The following is a 19,615-nucleotide window of genomic DNA, read 5'->3' as shown; positions in this document are numbered from 1 at the left end:
GTTAAATGCTATGATCATGTATCCATTTGTATATCTATATAACTGTGGAATATGATAATTATCTGCTTGTTCTTGGACCGTGAGGCGGCAAGAAGTTTAGTTATCACTGCCTGACTGGCTGTATTGACTATTGCAGATCAGTATAAGTTGATAAGAATGAATCCAGGACAGACAGATTCATCACCTGGCCAGGGTGATCAATGCCAGAATAATAATCAAGGTTAAGAGAATGACCTGGGTTAGATTCCACAGCCAGCTCCTGAGAACTGGCATCAGTTATTCAATGACCTGTAGGCTACAGTATTGAGGCAGGGAGAAGAACTCTGCCTACTGAGACAATAGTAGATTCCTGCAGTAGCTAGTGTATCTGAGGCACCTCCTGTATTGGTGCTAGCAGCTGCCTGAGGTTGGTAACAAATGGGAGCCTCTATATGAAAGGTTCAGAAAGTAGCAACCTCCAGTCTTGGAAGGCAGTGCAGATCCTATTAAAGCAGAGCAGTGGATGAGCATGATTACCACTATCCTGGATTTTATGAGGGTGACTGGTAATGAAAGAGTGGCATGTGCCACATATATGTTTCGGGAGGATGCCTGAATTTGGTGGGAGGTTATATCCCAGACCAAAAACGTTAATTGTAATGCCCTACTACCTTAGAGTCGTTACATAGTGAGTTTAAAAATAGAAATCGTGCTTTTGACTGACTCTAAGTGGTTTCTAAAACCAAAAGTGTGAATAAATCAGAATTTAAGGCTGTACTCTTTGAAAATGTTTAGTTTCATTGAAAACGTTGAGTATCTAACATCTGGGATCCCAAAATAAGGTTTACAAAATATTTACAACTCAAAAATAGATTTACACCAGGTTAACTATCAAAAGAATGGGTTAATACAACCATTTACAAAATGCCCCCAACCAAAGTAGTCGGGCAGGCCGAACATGTACGCGCTGCTCCCACGCTCTCCATACTCATGGCCGGTTGACTGACTCCTTGCTTTTACCTGCCACACGGAGCACCCGTGAGCCGAAGCCCAGCAAGAAAACCCAAATAACATATAACATATGCAAATCATATCACTGGCATAATTCACTAATAAATAGGAAAATCATCAATTTAAACAAGCACGGCCATGCCGCCCCAGAGGCCTTACCAAAGCTTGGGGTCTCGGTCATTACCGTAGGATAACTCATGTATCCCTTGGGTCCCACCCTCGCTATAGCATCCCATGTGCTGAGCGTTACTTCCGGCCCCGCTGCCGTACCCGGCCTACGCCGCTCTCGGCCTTAGCCGTTCATTCCATTACAATCACACATATAACACATTCAGAAATAATCATTCGAACATACAATAATTTATCTAAGATTACACATTCGCACACAATACAATCTAGGGCCGTGCCCTGCAATCACACAGTGGGCCTATGCCCTAATCCCGGGTGTTAGGGTTTTCTTACTTGTATTCCGTGCTTTCCGATGCACCACGATCACGAGCACGGTCCACTAGTACGAGCCTCCCGAAATCCTAGTCACAACACACAAAAGACACTTTTAACAACCTTAAATGAGCTTCCAGGCCAAGTTCTAGTGCTCGGAACGTTGAAATTCACCAAACATGGTAAAAGACTCAACCCCGAGCACCCTAGGTTAAATTCCCAAGCCTAAAATCTCAAAATCCCAAAATCCCTTAAGCGCCGCGGCATAGGCCACCCATGCCGCAGCATGGCCCTCAAACAGAACCCCCAAAGGCCCAAAAACAGGTAAGGGCCGCGGCATTGCTTGGGCCATGCCGCGGCCCGCCCTTCTCCATCAGCAAACAACTTCTTCGAAGGGCCGCGGCTCACTAAGAACCATGCCGCGGCCCGACCCTTCGAACCCAGAAAAAAACCACCATTTTACTCTCTAAACCTCACCTTAAACCATCTCAAACACATATCTCAACCCCAAAACTCAATTCCAAACTTCATATGAACAATCTAACAACCTATAGACACTAGAATCAAGATCAAAACATCAACACACCCAAGATTCACACCTTTGATCTTAAATTTCAGCAACTAACCCAAAACCCATGAAAATCTTAACTCAAGCACTAAATTCCTCAAATCAACACAGAAAACAAACTTAAACAAGCATAAGATCCTTACCTCAAGAGTAGAATCCACCCTAAAAGTTTCCTTGATCTCTCCTAGACTCCCACTTCTCCTTCCCTTCTTCTTCTTCTTTTCTTTTTGCTTGCCCTAGCCTTTCTCTCCTCTTCTTTTCCTTCTCTTCTAATTTTATCAAAACACTAAGTGATTCAATGCCCAAACCGTATACCCCATATACCCAGCTGAAACTTGCCTATTTGCCTTGCCAAAAGACCAAAATACCCCTTCCTACTAATCCTTCTTAGCTAAACCTTCAAGGGCACTTAAGTCTTTACACTTTCATTTCAATTCTACCACTTTCTGTCTTAAAACTTGTTACCCACAGCAGTTACAAATGGTTACCCAATTACCCATAACTAACCACTCATTCTCAATTCAACTTATAAGATTCCCGAAGTACCCCTAGGCTCCTCCCGAGCCGGGTACAACATCCCGTTGTGACTTTTAGACTAAATGGCTCACTAGGACCGTCTCGATGCGTGCACCCTGGTAAAAACACCACCTCACATGGCACAATTCACAAAGTACAATTATCACAGTTATGCCCTATCATTTCCAGATTACAATAATGCTCATTCTAAGACAATCAGGTCTACATGCATACTAATTCACATAGTCATGCATCTCAAATAATCAATTAGTCATATAACGTGCATTAAATGATAGTCAGGCATAAAACTCAACAAAACACACACCAAATCCCATCATGCCCTCCAGGCACACTACTCCAGGCCCTTAAGCCTTAACACTGAATTTGGGGTCGTTACATTAATGCCCTGAGTTGGGAAGAGTTTCAGACTCTGTTCAATGAAAAGTACTATAATGATTCCACCAGGGCAGCAAAACCTGAGGAATTTATCAGTTTACTTCAGGGAAGTTTATCAGTGACTGAGTATGCCCTGAAGTTTGATCGATTGGCAAAGTTTTCCATGGAGTTGGTGCCCACTGATGGGACCAGGAGGGAGAGATTTCTCCAGGGGCTACAACCTAGATTAGCCCGAGATGTTCACATTACCACTGTGGCAGGGGTTACTACCGATGCACAGGTGGTTGAGAAGGCACTCACAGCTGAGAGTGCAGAGAACAAGATCTGGCGAGAGAATGCAGCCAAGAAAGAGTTCAGGAGAATAGGTTCTCCATTCATGGGTTCTGGTAGGGGTGGAGGCCCCAATGATCAGAAGAGGAAGGCTCCTGATACTTTCCCAGCTCTAGGTCCTGACAAGCGACCTTGTAGTATTTCAATGGGTCGTCAAGGTGGTAGTGAGGCTTGGAAGACCTATCATGAATGCCATAGATGCAAGAGGTGTCATCTGGGAGAATGTAGGGGAAGGGCCTGCTTTTTGTGTGGAGTAGTGGGCCATCTCAAGAAAGATTTCCCTAAAGCAAGAAAAGAAGAACCCAGGAAAGCGGACAGCTCAGCCCCAGCTTTAGTGTTTGCATTGACACAAGCAGAAGCTGAGGCTTCTCCCTCAGTAGTTACAGGTCAGCTTCTTAGTGTTGGAACCCCTTATAATGTTTTGATTGATTCTGGTGCTACACATTCTTTCGTTGCTAGTAGAATTATTGATAGACTGTGTAGACCCTGTGATTTTTATGTTGTGGGGTTTGGAACTTTATTACCTAGTGGGGAGTTGGTAGTATCTAGGAGGTGGGTCATATCTTTTCCAGTGACAGTGGAGGGCAGAGAATTGTCAGTGGACTTGATAGAGTTAGCTATGACTGACTTCGACATGATTCTAGGTATGGATTGGTTAGTGAAGTATGAGGCAACCATTGATTGCAGAAGGAAGATGGTCACCTTTGAGCCTGAAGTTGAGGATCCTATTGTGTTTTTTGGTACTGTGCATGGACCTCGCGTACCTATGATTTCTGCTTTGAGGGCTAGAGATCTACTGCAAGAAGGTTGCATTGGATTCTTAGCCAGTGTGATTGACACCACTCAGGTCGTGCCAGTGAGACCAGAAGATACCAAATTAGTTTGTGAATTCCTGGATGTGTTTCCAGAAGATTTACCAGGGTTGCCACCACACAGAGAAATTGACTTTGTAATAGAATTGGTGTAACGACCCAAAATCGCTAGTAAGGCTTAAGGGCCTTGATTAGTGTGCCAGGAGGGCATTAATGGATTAATTGTGATTTAAATGTGTAATTATATATTTAGTAATGTTTTTATGATAATATGAAATAAATATGTGATATATGTAAGAACCACATTATTATGTGGGCTGGTCCACGGAGCACGACTTGAGACGATCCTAGGGTCAGATAGTGGGAAAAGTCACAACGGGACTTAAAATATGACTTTGGACAAGTCAGGGGTATTTTAGGTATTAGGTAGCTATTTAGACTATTGGGTTATGAAAATAAATATATGGAGATATATCTGAGATTAGGATGTCTAGGCGGGAATATTGGGGGATTTTACCGTTTTGGCCTCGGGGACAGTTCCGGCACCCCGAGCCTTAGGATTAACTTAACAAGTAAGACAAAAGTTAGGAAGCCTTTAGGAAAATATAAACTGACTTAATTTCCTACTCAGCTGGTTACTCTCTCTCTCACTCAAGAACAACAAGGGAAACTAAACTAGAAACACTCAAGGGAAAAACAGAGGAAATTGGGGAATTGGAGCTGAAGAATTGCTGGAACTTAGAGGAAATCAGGGGCAACTTAGAGGTTTAGCTCAACAAACAATCAAGGATTAAATCAGGGCTAAGGTAAGCATGAATTTCCTTCCTTCTGTGGTTAGAACTTGAGTTTCAGTTGGGTATTGAGGTATTGTTCAATTGATGATTAGGGTGGAATTGAGCTGGGGAAATCCTTGGAATCAGCTGGGTTTTGGCTAGAGGAAGGGTTCAATCAAGAAGGTAAGCTTTGTTTCATGAATTGGTGATTTGAGTTTGATTTTTGACTGATTAAATTGGGTGTTTAAGTTCTTAGAGTTTCAAGGGTTGAAAGTGAGTTTTCTATGGGTTATTGAGTTGAATTTCTGTTGAATTGTGTAGCATAAGTTGTGGAAATGCTGGGTGTTGAAGTAGGGAGCTTAGGGGTGGTTTTGGCTGAGGTTTTGAGCTTTAAAATGATGGGTTTTCTAGGCACGAAGGGAAGGGCCGCGACTCTGTTCTAGAGTGTTGTGGCCCTAGGTTGAAGAAAGGCCAAGGAGGCTTGGCCAAGGGTGGGCGCCGTGGCGCCCAAAGCAAGGGCCGCAGCGCGTGTCTTTGTTCAGGTTGGCCTTGGTTCTATTTTGAGGCTAGGGCCGCGGCTAAGCTTCAAGGGTCACAGCCCTTGGTTGTGCACATGAACTTTTGAGGGTTTTAGGCATGGGAATGTGGTCTAGAGTGCTCGGGATTGGTTTCACCACCATGCTTGGTGGAATTCGGATCCCCGGGAGTTAGTTTTGTAACCAGAAACCTATATTTGAATATTAATGGAACCCTATACTTTGGTTGTGACTAGGTGATAAAGGCTTAGGCTCGGGAACGGATCGTGCTTGAGGGGCGTTACTCATAATCAATAACCGTACAGACTAAAGGTAAGAAAACTGCACCTGGTTGAATATATGTGACGGGACTAAGGGTTCCCTATTGTGATTGCTTGAAATGATGGTATTATGCCATGCAAGCTATTTAGTGAACCAATGGCCTAAGGATGCCAAGGGGTACACTAGCGCACAGGGCGCGGCTCGGCCACTGGTAGCCGAGGACAGCTTATTATGCACTGAGCTTGGTTTAAGGGGGCCAGAGTCAGTGGGTTAAACAGAGGGTGCGGCCTAAGTTGTCGACCCTGAATATTATGTGATGTGAGTGTAATATGTGATTGATTGTATCTTGAATCTAAATATATGTGCTGAATGTCTATTGTGGATTATTTGATGGGAGTACATGCGTAATGAATTAACTGTCTGTTATCATTGATTGTGTTGTATAAGATGTTTTCTTGCTGGGCCTTGGCTCATGGGTGCTTCGTGGTGTAGGTAAAGGCAAGGGAAAGTTAGATCAGCCTTGATTGGAGAGCTCAGCGAGTGGAATGTACATAGCCAGTTGCTCAGCCGCCACAGTTGAGGTTTAGGCAGGGACGCGAGACCCAAAGACTGTCTATTTTGCCTTAGTATGGCTTGTGATTACTCATGTACCTTTGGGAGTCTGTAATCTTACTTTTAACTTTGTTTTCTTATGGGATCCCGTGTACGTAACAGTTTAATTATATAAAATGAGTCTTTTGAGACCAAAACCTTTTTAACTCTAGCTCTTACATGTTTAAAGATACATTTTTAAAATAATGACTTGATTAGCAAGTCTTGCACCTTTATAAGTACACAGTGTGGCGGTCTTGGCTATCCAGAGCATTACAACTGGCACTAGGGACGGAGCCAATGTCTAGAGCACCTTACACAATGGCTTCAGCTGAGTTGAAAGAATTAAAGGTACAGTTGCAAGAACTGTTGGATTTGGGTTTTATCAGACCTAGTTTCTCACCTTGGGGAGCGCCAGTTCTGTTTGTGAAGAAGAAGGATGGTTCTCTAAGGATGTGCATTGATTACAGAGAATTGAATAAGTTAACAATCAAGAACAAGTATCCTTTGCCAAGGATAGATGATCTGTTTGATCAGTTGCAAGGTTAAAAGGTATTCTCAAAGATAGACCTTCGTTCTGGTTATCATCAGTTGAGGGTCAAGGAGGGAGACATACCAAAGACTGCTTTTCGCACTAGATATGGACATTATGAGTTCTTAGTCATGTCTTTTGGGTTGACTAATGCCCCAGCTACTTTTATGGATCTGATGAATAGAGTGTTCAAGGATTATCTGGACCAGTTTGTGATCGTCTTCATCGATGATATCCTAGTTTATTCTTAGTCAGAGTCAGAGCATGAGTAGCATCTGAGGTTGGTACAGAGACTGAGGGAGCACAGACTACTTTCAAAGTTTAAGAAATGTGAGTTCTGGTTATCTCAGGTATCTTTTCTTGGGCATATTGTTAGTAAGGAGGGGATTAAGGTAGATCCAGCAAAGATCGAGGCAATCAGAGATTGGCCAAGGCCAAAGAATGCTTCTGAGGTTAGAAGTTTCCTTGGATTGGCAGGTTATTATAGGCGTTTCGTGGAAGGGTTCTCAAATATTTCTACTTCATTGACCGAGCTGACACGCAAAAATCAGAAATTTATGTGGTTAGAAAAATGTGAGAACAGCTTCCAAGAACTAAAGCAAAGGTTGATTACAGCTCTGATTCTGAGTCTTCCAACAGATCAGGAGAAGTTTGTGATTTACTTTGATGCTTCACATCAGGGTTTAGGCTGTGTCCTGATGAAGTCAGGGAAAGTAATTGCTTATGCCTCACGTCAGTTGAAGGAGTATGAAAAGAGATATCCTACTCATGATTTAGAGTTGGCGGCTGTGGTCTTTGCTTTAAAGGTATGGAGGCATTACCTTTATGGGGATAAGTGTGAGATCTACACAGACCACAAGAGCATGAAATACTTCTTCACGCAGAAAGATTTGAATATGAGACAAAGGTGTTGGCTGGAGTTAATAAAGGATTATGATTGTGAGATTTTGTATCATCTAGGAAAAGCCAACGTGGTAGCTGACGCTTTAAGCCGGAAGAGTCCGGGGCAGATTTACAGTGCAAGGCTGATAGCCAGAGAGTTAGCAGATGATATGACTAGAGATGGTATAGAGTTGCTGGTGGGCCAATTGGCCAATATTACGCTACAGTCTACACTGTTGGAGAGAATCAAGGAGGGTTAGTTGAGTGATCCCCAGCTGATCAAGATTAGAGAGGATGTTTTGGACAGAGCATCCAAAGATTATACAGTGACTGAGATGGGCTTGTTGAGATACAAGGGTCAGATATGTGTTCTGTTAGACACTGTTATAAGGCGAGAGATTCTGGAGGAATCTCATACTACACCTTACTCTTTGCATCTAGGCACCACGAAGATGTACCAGGATGTGAGATCATTGTATTGGTGGCCTGGGATGAAGAGGGATGTAGTGGAATATGTGGCTAAGTGCCTGACATGTCAACCAGTCAAGGCTGAGCATCAGAGGCCGGCAGAGTTATTGCAGCCTCTGGATATCCCAGAGTGGAAATGAGAGGACATCACGATGGATTTTGTGGTGGGGTTACCCAGGACTGTTGGTCAGCATGATTCTATTTGAGTTATAGTGGATCACTATACCTAGTCAGCTCACTTCTTGCCAGTAAGGACTACTTATATAGTTGAGCAGTACGTAGATCTCTATGTGAGAGAGATCATGCGTCTCCATGGAGCACCGAGGTCGATCATGTCAAATCGAGACCCCACTTTTACTTCTGAGTTCTGGGGGAGTTTATAGAAGGCCATGGGAACACAATTGAAGTTCAGTACTGCTTATCATCCTCAGAAAGATGGGCAATCTAAGAGGATGATTTAGATATTGGAAGACATGTTGCGAGCATGTGTGCTGGACTTTTGTGGATCCTGGAGTAAGTATCTACCTTTGATAAAGTTTTCCTACAACAACCATTATCATTCTACCATTGGGGTTGCACCTTATGAGATGCTGTATGGTAGGAAGTGCAGATATCCCGTTCATTGGGATGAGACAGGGGAAAGGAGATACTTGGGTCCTGAGGCAGTTCAGAGGACCAGTGAGGCCATTGAGAAGATTAGAGCTCGGATGCTCGCTTCTCAAAGTAGACAGAAAAGTTATGCAGATCCCAAGCGCAGGAATGTGGAGTTCCAAGTGGGAGACTACGTCTTCCTTAGAGTCTCGCCATGGAAATGGGTGAGAATTTTTGGGAAGAAGGGAAAGCTAAGCACTAGGTTTGTAGGCCCATTTGAGTTCCTGGAGAGGATTGGACAAGTGGCCTAAAGGTTGGCCTTACCACCGGCATTGTCAGCTGTGCATAACGTGTTTCATGTTTCAACTCTTCAGAGGTATGTATCTGATGTGACTCATATTTTGAGCTATGAATATCTGAAGCTTATAGCAGATCTCTCCTATGAGGAACAGCCAGTCCAGATACTTGACAGGAAGGACAAGGTCCTCAGGAATAAGACGATACCTTTGGTTAAGGTATTGTGGAGGAATAGCAAGGTCGAGGAAGCGACCTGGGAGCTGGAGTCAGACATGCAGAATCAGTATCCCGAGTTGTTCAGGTAAATTTTGGGGACAAAATTTCTATAAGGAGGGGATAGTTGTAATGCCCCAAAATCCCTAATGAAGTTTAATGGTTGGATTAGTAGGCGGGGAGGGCCATAATTGATTTGTTATGCCATTAAATGATTATATGCATGTTTATGTGAATTATATTATTATATGATGTTAAATGCATTCATGTGGGTCCACATTTCATTATAGGGGCATTTTGGTAATTTGGCCCGTTGAGGGCATAATTGTTTATTTTGGTGCATGTTTGTGATTAATTTATGAGGCCACACTATAATGTGGATTTGTTCGAGCCATTCGGCATGAGACGATCTTTGAGTGCAAGTTAGCGGTTTGGTCATAACAGGTTTAAGTTCGGGGCTTAGGGCGAGTCTCGGGGTAATTTGGTGATTAGAGTGTTATCGGGAATTAAAGGGTAATGGGATATGAATTATTGGTGTTTGAGAATATTGGAAATAACGGCAATTGGAGAGCGTTAATTATGATTAACGAGATAGGGGGAAAATGATGGTTTTACCCTTGGGAGCCTTTCGAAGACTTTAATTGACCTAGGGGCAAAATAGTCTTTTCACCCTAAGATATACTTAAGTCATTGAAGGCTATAGAAGTTGGCCAAAACAGAGCATAAGCACTTCTCTCTCCCGTACATCTTTCCTTCTCTTTTTCCTTTGGATTTTTGAAGCAAGTTTGGGGATTCAAATTTGGAGAATGAAGCTTGAGGTCTTAGGCTATTGTTCAACCATTGAAGAGGGTTTAATCTTGAGCTTGAGGTAAGATTCAGCCATGAAATTTCTGGTTTTACTTTGTTTTTGGTTTGGTTGAAAGGTTGAGAGTTTTGATTATAGAATTGGGTATTTGGTGTGGTTTTAACTGGTTCAAAGCTTGGGTTTTGTTGTTGGAATGTTGGTTGTGTTGTGGTGATGATTGGTGTTGAATTTGGGATTTATTTGAGGAAGGTTTGGTTGTGTTTGTTTGATAAAAAAAGGAGGAAAATATGGGTTCCAGGTCGAGCTGCAGCTCTGTTCTTGGGCGCTGCAGCTCAAGCTGTGTGAAGGAGAAGTTGGTGCTGATGGGCTATTAGAGCTGCGGCTCTCATGCTGTCAGAGAGGGTTTTGGGCCCCTAATTTCGGTGGGGCTGCGGCTCAAGTGCTTGGGGCCATGGCTCAAAATGGGAATTTGTCCAAAATGGGTTTTAAGTGATAGAAACTCAAACCTAAGGGCTCGAGATTGAACCTACTACCCGGTTTAGTAGAATTCAACATCTCGGAGGTTAGGACTTGGTCCGGGAACCTTTTAATACTCATTTTGTTGATGGAATCCCACAATTTGTTATGACCAGGTGACCGTCAAGGAACTAAAAGGTTGATCATTCTCAAGGGTCATTCTTTTACTAATTCTCGCTCGAACCAGAGGTAAGAACACTACACCCCATATGTGACATGCATGGTTATTATAGAGGCATGTTGGGTGTTTAAATGTGGACATGAATTGCATATCAAATGCTTATAAAATCTTGCTTACTTGTGACTGGCACTAACATACTAGTCAGAATCGGCGACGGTGTCAGAACTAGCTGTGAAGCTGTGACTTACTAGTCAAGTTCGATAGTAGTTTTGAGCACTGGTCGTAAGTTACTGACCTAAGAGTCAGGAGCGGCATAAGCATCATGGATGCAGAGCCGATGAAAGATTAGATCTAATCAACATCTGCATTGAATGACTCATCATGAGCATTAATGCCGGACCGACCCCAAGTTTGATGAAAACTAAAAGCGCTTGCCTAGTTCTATGACTAGTTACTCAGAGCTAGGGCCAGAAGGCCTAGGTGACCCTATCGTCACATGGCTAAGGGTACGAAACCCACAGTAGTGTCTCCATGGTCACTCATTTTGTTTACATTGGTGACTCGCTCATCTGTCACATATTTTGTTTAAGCTAGTGACTCGATCACTCATTTGTAAAGGGTGCGGAATCCTATGTTAGTGGCTTATACATCTGTCACTCATCAGTTTAGGACTATATGTCCTGGATGATTATCATGATCATCGTTTGATATTATATATATGCAGTATTGAGTTTTCTTGCTGGGCTTTGGCTCATGGGTGCTATGTGGTGCAGGTAAAGGGAAAGAAAAAGCTCACCCAACCTTGAGTGGAGAGCTTAGGTGGCGATGTGTACATATGCGACCGCTTGCCCACCACGACCAAGGAATTTCTCGGAGGAACTAGGGGGTTTACCCTATTTTTTTGCCGTTTAGGTCGACGGGTTGTAAATTTTAAACTGTAATGACCATTTTGGATTGTAAATAACTTGTAAATGTTTTTATGGGTCCATGAACAACTTTATGTTTTAAATAAAATATAACCTTTCCTTTTGATTTTTTTTCACCTTAGCTTATTAATAACACTTAGATGCATGTTTTTAACCAAAGAACTCGATTAGCGAGTCAAGCACGATACAAAGTTCACAGTAACTGTCTTGGGGTAACCAGGGCGTTACATCTAAGGTCCCTTAACGGTCCAAAGTAACCATGTCTAAAGTCCCGTAAGGTCTACTCTGTCAATGGGTGAGGCCCAGTTGCAGTGCAAGAGTATCATAAAAGGCATCAAGCGCCTCGCGCGCACTCGTCACCCCGCATGTCCCTGGAGCCACGCGCGTGCCTAACGTCTCGCATGTATCAAGCATCTCGCACGCGCGCCCAGTGCCTTGTGCACATCAGGCATCTCGTGCGCTCGCCCAGTGTCTCGGGTGCATCTCGCCTTGTGCCAGTGTCTCATGGACACCACCTCGGCCACGTAGCACGACTTCACGCCAAGGGTCTCACGGAGAGGGGCCTTGTGCCTGGCGCACCAAGGCCTCACGCCGAGGGTCTCAAGGAGAGGGGCCTCATACCAGGCACACCAAGGCCTCGCACCGAGGGTCTCAAGGAGAGGGGCCTCGCACCACGTGCACCAAGACCTCGCGCTGAGGGTCTCACGGAGAGGGGCCTCGCATCACGCGCACCAAGGCCTCGCACCGAGGGTCTCGTGGAGAGGGGCCTCGCATCACGCGCACCAAGGCCTCGCACCGAGGGTCTCGTGGAGAGGGGCCTCGCACCACGTGCACCAAGAACTCGCACCGAGGGTCTCACAGAGATTTCCTCGGCCACGCCCAGCGCCTCGCGCATAAGGCCACATGTTGCTTGCCAACGAATGTGTTGCCATAGGCTCATAAGCCTCACCATAGGCTCATAAGCCTCGACATGTGAGATGATGTGCCTTGCACTCAAGGGTCCATGCGAGACCCCGTGTCTTTCCTGGATGGAGATCCCCGAAAGGCGCCTTGCCTCATCATATGAGGGGATCCAGTAAGGACCCAACCATCGTTTGGTATCAAGCTAGAATTGGTGAAGGTAGCTAGGTATGTTACTCATGATGGCGTGCAATCTTTCCCACCCTTAAAGTTAAAGAGAACAGGGTGCATGATGAGTATAAGAAAACCCACGAGTGACGCAAAAGAGATCATACAGATACGAAGTACGTACGGGGGTACGGCTCTGACTGCCTCAGGTGACTGACCCTAAAGGCCACGCCAGGCAAGTAGTGGTCGTACGAATGGGGTACCTGATGTGGTCCTTCCCAGCCAACCTCTGACGTTCGTACTAAACAGATGGTGGAGGTATAACTAAGTACAAAAGAGGAGGTGCTCCCGTAGACCTTGAGCATGTACTGGAGTCAACCACCACGCTCCTGGTGCCACTACTATGTGTAGATTGCATCTATAGAGTCGTGTCCCCTGGGACCACCATGTACAATGAGCCAATAGTGCTCTACTATTAATATGACCTCCCTTCACCTGAAAAGGGGAGGAGGATTTTTTGAGAGAAGTTTGTAACCACACATTTCTAATAGATACTACACATTCTCTCTATTTTTCAGTTTGAAATTTTAGCATTGACAATAGTGTCGAAATCATAAGAAAGCTTTCTTGAAGTTAGTTTGATTTGAATCTATTTCTTTTATAACTCATTAAGTTCTCAATCTAACTTAGTTGACCAGTTCTTACCATCAACAGTTTGGCGCCATTTGTGGGAAGGATAAGTGCCAAGCCATTGTTCTTCCATTGATTCCGGCAGAGAAAGATACCAAGATGCTCTAAGCGACTGAGAGAACCATGAGAGGTGGAGGTCCACCTCGACGGAGATCAACTAAAGGCCTCCATGAAGAATCCTCTGCCACCCAAAAATGTGGATGCACCAAAGGAGCCCACGGTTCCTAGAGATGAAAGGGAGGCTTCATCCCCAACTGTCTAGCCTGATGAGAACCATCTTAGATCCACAGCTACTCCCGCGAGAGATGCTAGAGGGTTTCTGCCCCCAAGGCCACCACGGGTGCCGAACTCTGGCCGGAAAGATCCGGGTCCATCAACACGCAGGCCGGACAAGAGTCACTGAGTACATTCTATAAGCTTGAGCTCTAGGTCTCAATTTTAAGAAGATGAGATACACGAGTTACACCAGAAGAACCAAAGGCTAGAAACCACCTTAGGAAATATGGAAAAGGTGTTGAACGACCTACTACAAGGAAAATCAAGCGTGCCCCTTCCTAGACGAAAGGAAAAAGGCTCAGAGGGTGGAGAAACCACGGTCCCTGTGGATGATGGGAGGACTCGACTCTCCACTAGTAATACCCCTCGGACAAAGCAGCGTGAACATCCTAGGAAGGTGAAGCAGCCTTCGAGGCCAAAGCAGAAGAACAACGCTAACCCTCATAACGAAGTCGAAGTCACCTCTAGGGAAGCGCCACCTGACCTAAGAGGAAAGCTCAATAGAAGGAGGTCAGAAGTAAGGACAACACCTCATGTGGCCCCTCTGAAGGGTAGAAAAAAGAGAAAGGCCGACCCTACCGAGCTGAGGGACTCCTTGAATAGGAGGCAATAGGAGCTAGACACCGAGGTGAGGAGCCTTTGGTGCAAGATCGTCACGACATCTAGGGGGCACATTACCGATGAAGAGTTCGACCACGAGTCACCCTTCACGCGAGAAATCCAGCTGGAATGGCTCCCGACTAACTTTAAAGAACCTTAAATGACCCTTTATAAGGGAAATACTGACCCCAAATACCATCTAGATGCATTCAATGACCTAATGAAATTGAGAGGAATTAATAGCAAGGCTAGGTGCCACTGCTTCGCTGTCACGTTAAAAGGACCTGCGTACAAATGGTTCAAAAGACTCCGACTAGGGTCTATTAGGTCATGGCAACAATTTTCCAACGAGTTTCTCCAACAACATCATGCCGTATGTGATTATACCCTACCAGGCACTAGCCTCGCTAATATAAAGCAAGGTGAAGGAGAAAGCTTGAAGAGCTACATCCACAGGTTCAACATGGAGGCGGCTAAATTGGGAAGCCTGACCAGGGGAGAACTTAAGATGGTGATCACGGCCGGAGTGCGCCCAGGCAGTAAGTTTTGGGATAATATGCTCAAAAGGGAGGTCACAGACTTAGACGATTTCTATGAGCGGGCACAAAAGTACATTCGTGTCGAAGACGACCATGAGAACTTGAAGGCATCACTTGTCAAGCCCTCATCCCCTAAAAGTTCGAATGACGCAAAAAAGAAAAGGGTGTACGAAGGCCCAAGAGATGACCACCAGAGGAAGCACAAACACAGAGGTAATAATAGGCAAACATCCCACACCTTCTACACTGACCTGGCACATACTAGGGAGCATATCTTTATAGCAAATGAGAATCAGGTCCCCTTCAGGAGACCCCCACCAAAGAAGAGAGATCGGTCAAAGAGAGACCCTGAAAAGTACTGTCAGTATCATAGAGAAATTGGCCACACCACCGCGAAATGTACTCATTAAAAGGTGAAAATAGAGGAACTCATACGCATGGGTGAAAGACCAGATACGTCCGAAGAGAAAATGAAATGCCAGATGATAGATCTTCCTCGCCACGAGCGCAAGATGTAGCCCCAAAAGTGCTAGGAGAGGTGAGGACGATCTTTGGAGGACCAAGATTCGGAGGAGAATAGAGAAAAGGGCGAGATAGGTACCCCAAGGAGGCCAGATGAAGCCCACCCTCATGTGTGCTAAGCTTAGAACAACGACCCCCGAAAAACTTTAAAGGGGAAAATGACTCAGTCTCCTTCAGTGAAGAAGATGCGCGGGGTGTGCATTTCCCTCACAATGACCTTCTTGGTATTGATTGTTCAGCTTGCAAACATGAGGGTACATCAGGTCCTGGTGGACAATGGAAGCTCCGTAGACATCCTATATCACTCGGCCTTAGAGAAGATGGGACTGGGTATTGGGAACATAAAGCCCTGTAACACCTCCCTATATGGGTTTACATGAGACTCGATACAACCCCTGGGCACGATCGAGTTAGCCCTCACCATGGGAGAGCCACCCAGATAGACCACTGTAATGACAAACTTTTTCGTAGTAAGATGTTCCTTGGCCTTCAACGCGGTATTAGGGAGACCCTCCCTGAGAGAATTGAAGGCGATAACCTCGGTACACCACTTGGCCATAAAATTCTCAACTCCTGGGGGTGGCGAGCGTGAAAGGGGAACATAAAGAAGCAAGGGAATGTTATAACATGTCCCTTCACACAACCATGAGACCGTTGGAACTTATGGCGATGGTAGTGAATGGGGGCACAAACCCGAGAGAGTTCAACCCCAAAGTCACTTAGGAGATCAGAATCGATGGTTGTCCATATGCGCCTGAGAGGGAACATTGGGTAAAGCTCCAATTTTAGTATGATAAATAAAAAGAGTTACCATAGTTAGCCCCCCAAGAACTATGAATTAGAGGGTTAACTTAGATGCCCTGATATGTAGTAAGAACATCGTCGCCATGAATACCTATGTACTCTCCTTATTTTTATCGAATATGTTTCTTATTGGCATGTCACACTCCTCATTTACGTGAGCACGTATGTAACTCTTGTGTACCTATCACCAATTGGAATTATCAAAGTGCATGATCAAAATGATCAAAGTGCTTGACGAGATAAATCTCGCCAACCACTTGGGGGGCAGGGTACATAGCCAAAAATGGTTCTAAAAGAGACCCTTATAAAAAAAAAAAATAAGGAAGAAAACATTGCAAGGCATCTCTCGAGTTCACAAGGATTAGCTACCCTTATGAACATCAAGAAGGTCAAAAGGTCCTACAGGAAGAGCCTCCTAATAAAGGCTGATACCTCCACGAGAGGAAAGGCCTTAGGAAGAGGAAGAGCCTCCTAATAAAGGCTGATACCTCCACGAGAGGATAGGCCTCAGAAAGAGCCTCCTAGTAAAGGTTGATGCCTCTATGAGAGGAAAGGCCTCAGGAAAAGTATCCACCAATAAGCCTAGAGCAGCCACCAAGTCGTCTAGCCAAAAAGGGTTCTAAAAGAGATCCTTGCAAAAATAGTACTATGCATAATGACGAAAATGACGCTTCTCGCAAGAAATAATAAGGGCACACAAAAGTATATAAAAAGATGGCTAGAACCCAAAGGGTCAACATATCCTTATAAATACAATCAAAGTGCACCAAAGAGAGACCTATCGAACCCCTTTTTGCAGGCTCAAAAGGACCTCAAGCATAGAGAAGCAAAATCAAATGATCACACACACACACATATATATATAAGGATTGCGATAATGTGGCAGGACTTAGAAAAGTTCCAAAAAAATGAGGTTCAAATGAGCATACAACCAAATCGAATTAAATGATAAAAACTGCAGAAGCAAAATCTCAAGGCCTCCCGCCACGAGCATTCCACTCGGCCACCTTGGCGACGACATGCTCACCAAAGGAGGAGAAATCGAAGTTAGGATTTTTCCTCCACACTCCATAGACGACACGCTCTATGGATTTGTATTCAACCTCAACCAAATTTTCCTCCAAGAGAGTGACCCTCTCCTACAATGTTGCAACCTTGGCTTCTGCTCCACCAAGATCAACCTCCAGGCGAGCGACCCTCTCCTGCAACATCACAGCCTTGGCTTCCGCTCCCCTTCTCTTTTTTGAGGATGAAGAGGCCTTCGACAAGGCCTTCTCCAGCTTGAGCTTGGTGTCAGTAAGCTCCTTCTCAAGCTCCTGAACTTTGACCGCTAGACAGTCCCTTTCAATGTTCGATAAAGAACCCAAAAAAAAGAGAAAAGAAAGAGAAAGATCAATGTAAGATGCATGAACTCACCTAGGTTGAGGAGCGCACAAGGGTCTCCCCAAGCTCCACCATAATAAAACTCTCAAGACCTCTCCACTCAGTCTCAGGAATACCCTCAGCAACCCGGGTATATCATTGCCCATAAGAGGCTGCCATACGACCCACTCAGGGTGTCCCCTCTGAATCAGGGGCGCCCGGGTGAACAGGGATTGATGATCCACTCACCGAAGGATGAGGAGGCGTAGGAACATAAAAAAATGGGGCCCCAAAGGGCTAAGATTAATGGGAGAATGAGGAAGGCTATCGTAGTCCTCGGAGAAGGGCACGACGAAGCACCCTGGCATGGTCTGTGGACCACGGGAGTGAGAGGCCATATCGCGGTCCACAGGGACAAAAGGAGGGCACCCCTGGGAGACAGAGATGACCGGGGTGGGCGCCTAGATTATAAGGAAACCTCCTCAGGCACCCACTCCGCATCACCCCTGTCCGAGTGAGGCTCGAATAGAATTTCACTATTCTTTCGTTCGAAAATATGCCACAGCAAATCGGGCTCCGAAACCATGGATAAACCATAGCGGTTAAGGTTGGCCACGGTGAAGAGACGGGCGACCATTTTTTTAGCGGGTCGACATCGAGAAAGGTGTCCACTGGTGCTGCCTCTGACTCGGGAATGTCGGGGATACTGAAGCCCTCTAGACAATCAACACAGTTGTCAATATGAGCATAAGTTCTAAAATAGCAAATTCAAAGTAAAAGGAAAAAATCTTGAAGTACTTACTTGGGGATGAGCGAAAATGTTCACGTCCAGAAAGGGGACCTTTCACAAAGAAAAAGTCCTGCTTCCAAGTCCTTGGGTTGGGCACAGAACCCTTTATCAGGGAGACCTAAGAATTGAATTTCTGCAGGAAATAGAAGCCTTTGGATTTAGGGGTGGGCATGAGGTTGTACATAAAGTTCACCCCTTGAGTCGTAGGAGCACGAAGGTTAAGCTCTGTAAATGCCATGTATAGGCAGCTTAAAGTCAACTAGCTGTTAGGCGCCAGCTGGAGCAGAGCAAGGTTGAAATGGTTGAGGACCATGACGAAGAATAGGTGTAAGGGAATGGTCCCACCCGCCTTCAGGATGTGCTTACTCATGGCTACGTACCCCTTGGGGGGGAGGGGTTATCGGTCGGGCACCTGTTGGAAGGAACGTACAACTTGTACAACCAGTTCTCCGACATGTTGGACATGATAGTACATGCCAACAGAGGACCAGAATCTGGCCTCTCGGGAGTCACCTGTCGCCGCATTCTCTTTGACATATTTGCAAAACCCAAAGAAAAAGGTGAGGTTGAAATAGGGAATTTTACCCTCCATTTTTTTTTCTAGCAAGAGTTTTCCACCGAGGCGTTGAGTGTGGAAGCACCGAACAAGGGTGGATCGAAGACAAGGGTTGAGGGGAATCTGGGATGACCTCGTGGCAACAATAAGGGGAGAACGAGGCAAGAGGTTCAAGTGGGAGGCTTCCCTCCATGAACTCCAACTCCATTTGTAGATAAAAAAGGCTCACTCTAAGGTTTGCAATGTGGTCACTAAGGTCAAAGAGGAAAGGGACTCCGTCACCCCTCAAAACTGAATCTATTTCTCTCTCCACCACCCAGATTTTACACTTAAGTTCGCCCATGTGCTCAAGGTGACGTATATGGGCCTTCCTCAAAGTGTTATAGTCTTGGTAGGGGTTGTTCTCGGGGGACTCCGAGTTTGAAGATAAGTCTACAAACTCGACCCTCGAAGGAACGCCAAACAATCTGTCATATGCCATGAAACCCCGCCTTGTTGATAATTATAAATGAAGGGGGTGCTACAAAACACAAAGGGATAGGCTCAAAACCTCTAGACACAAGCACTCAAAATGACCAACTACGGGGTACAAGCAAGGGCATGTGTGTGGATTAGCTCACAAGGAGCTCCGGCCAAGGCAACCCATCCCGAGTAGTGCCAATTTAGACCCAATGAACATAAGAAATAAATAAAGTATACCTTAAGTAAGTAAAATTGAGCACCGTCACGGTCGAAATAAGGCCAAGGGTCAAAAGCACAGTCACGATCGGAAGGAGGCCAAGGATCAAAACCACTGTCGCGATCGAAGAAATCCAAAGGGTTGAAGGTATGCATCTGCAAAAA

This window comes from Humulus lupulus, chromosome 8 (assembly GCF_963169125.1).
Source record: "Humulus lupulus chromosome 8, drHumLupu1.1, whole genome shotgun sequence".
Lineage (NCBI taxonomy): Eukaryota > Viridiplantae > Streptophyta > Magnoliopsida > Rosales > Cannabaceae > Humulus > Humulus lupulus.
This window is presented reverse-complemented; position numbering follows the sequence as displayed.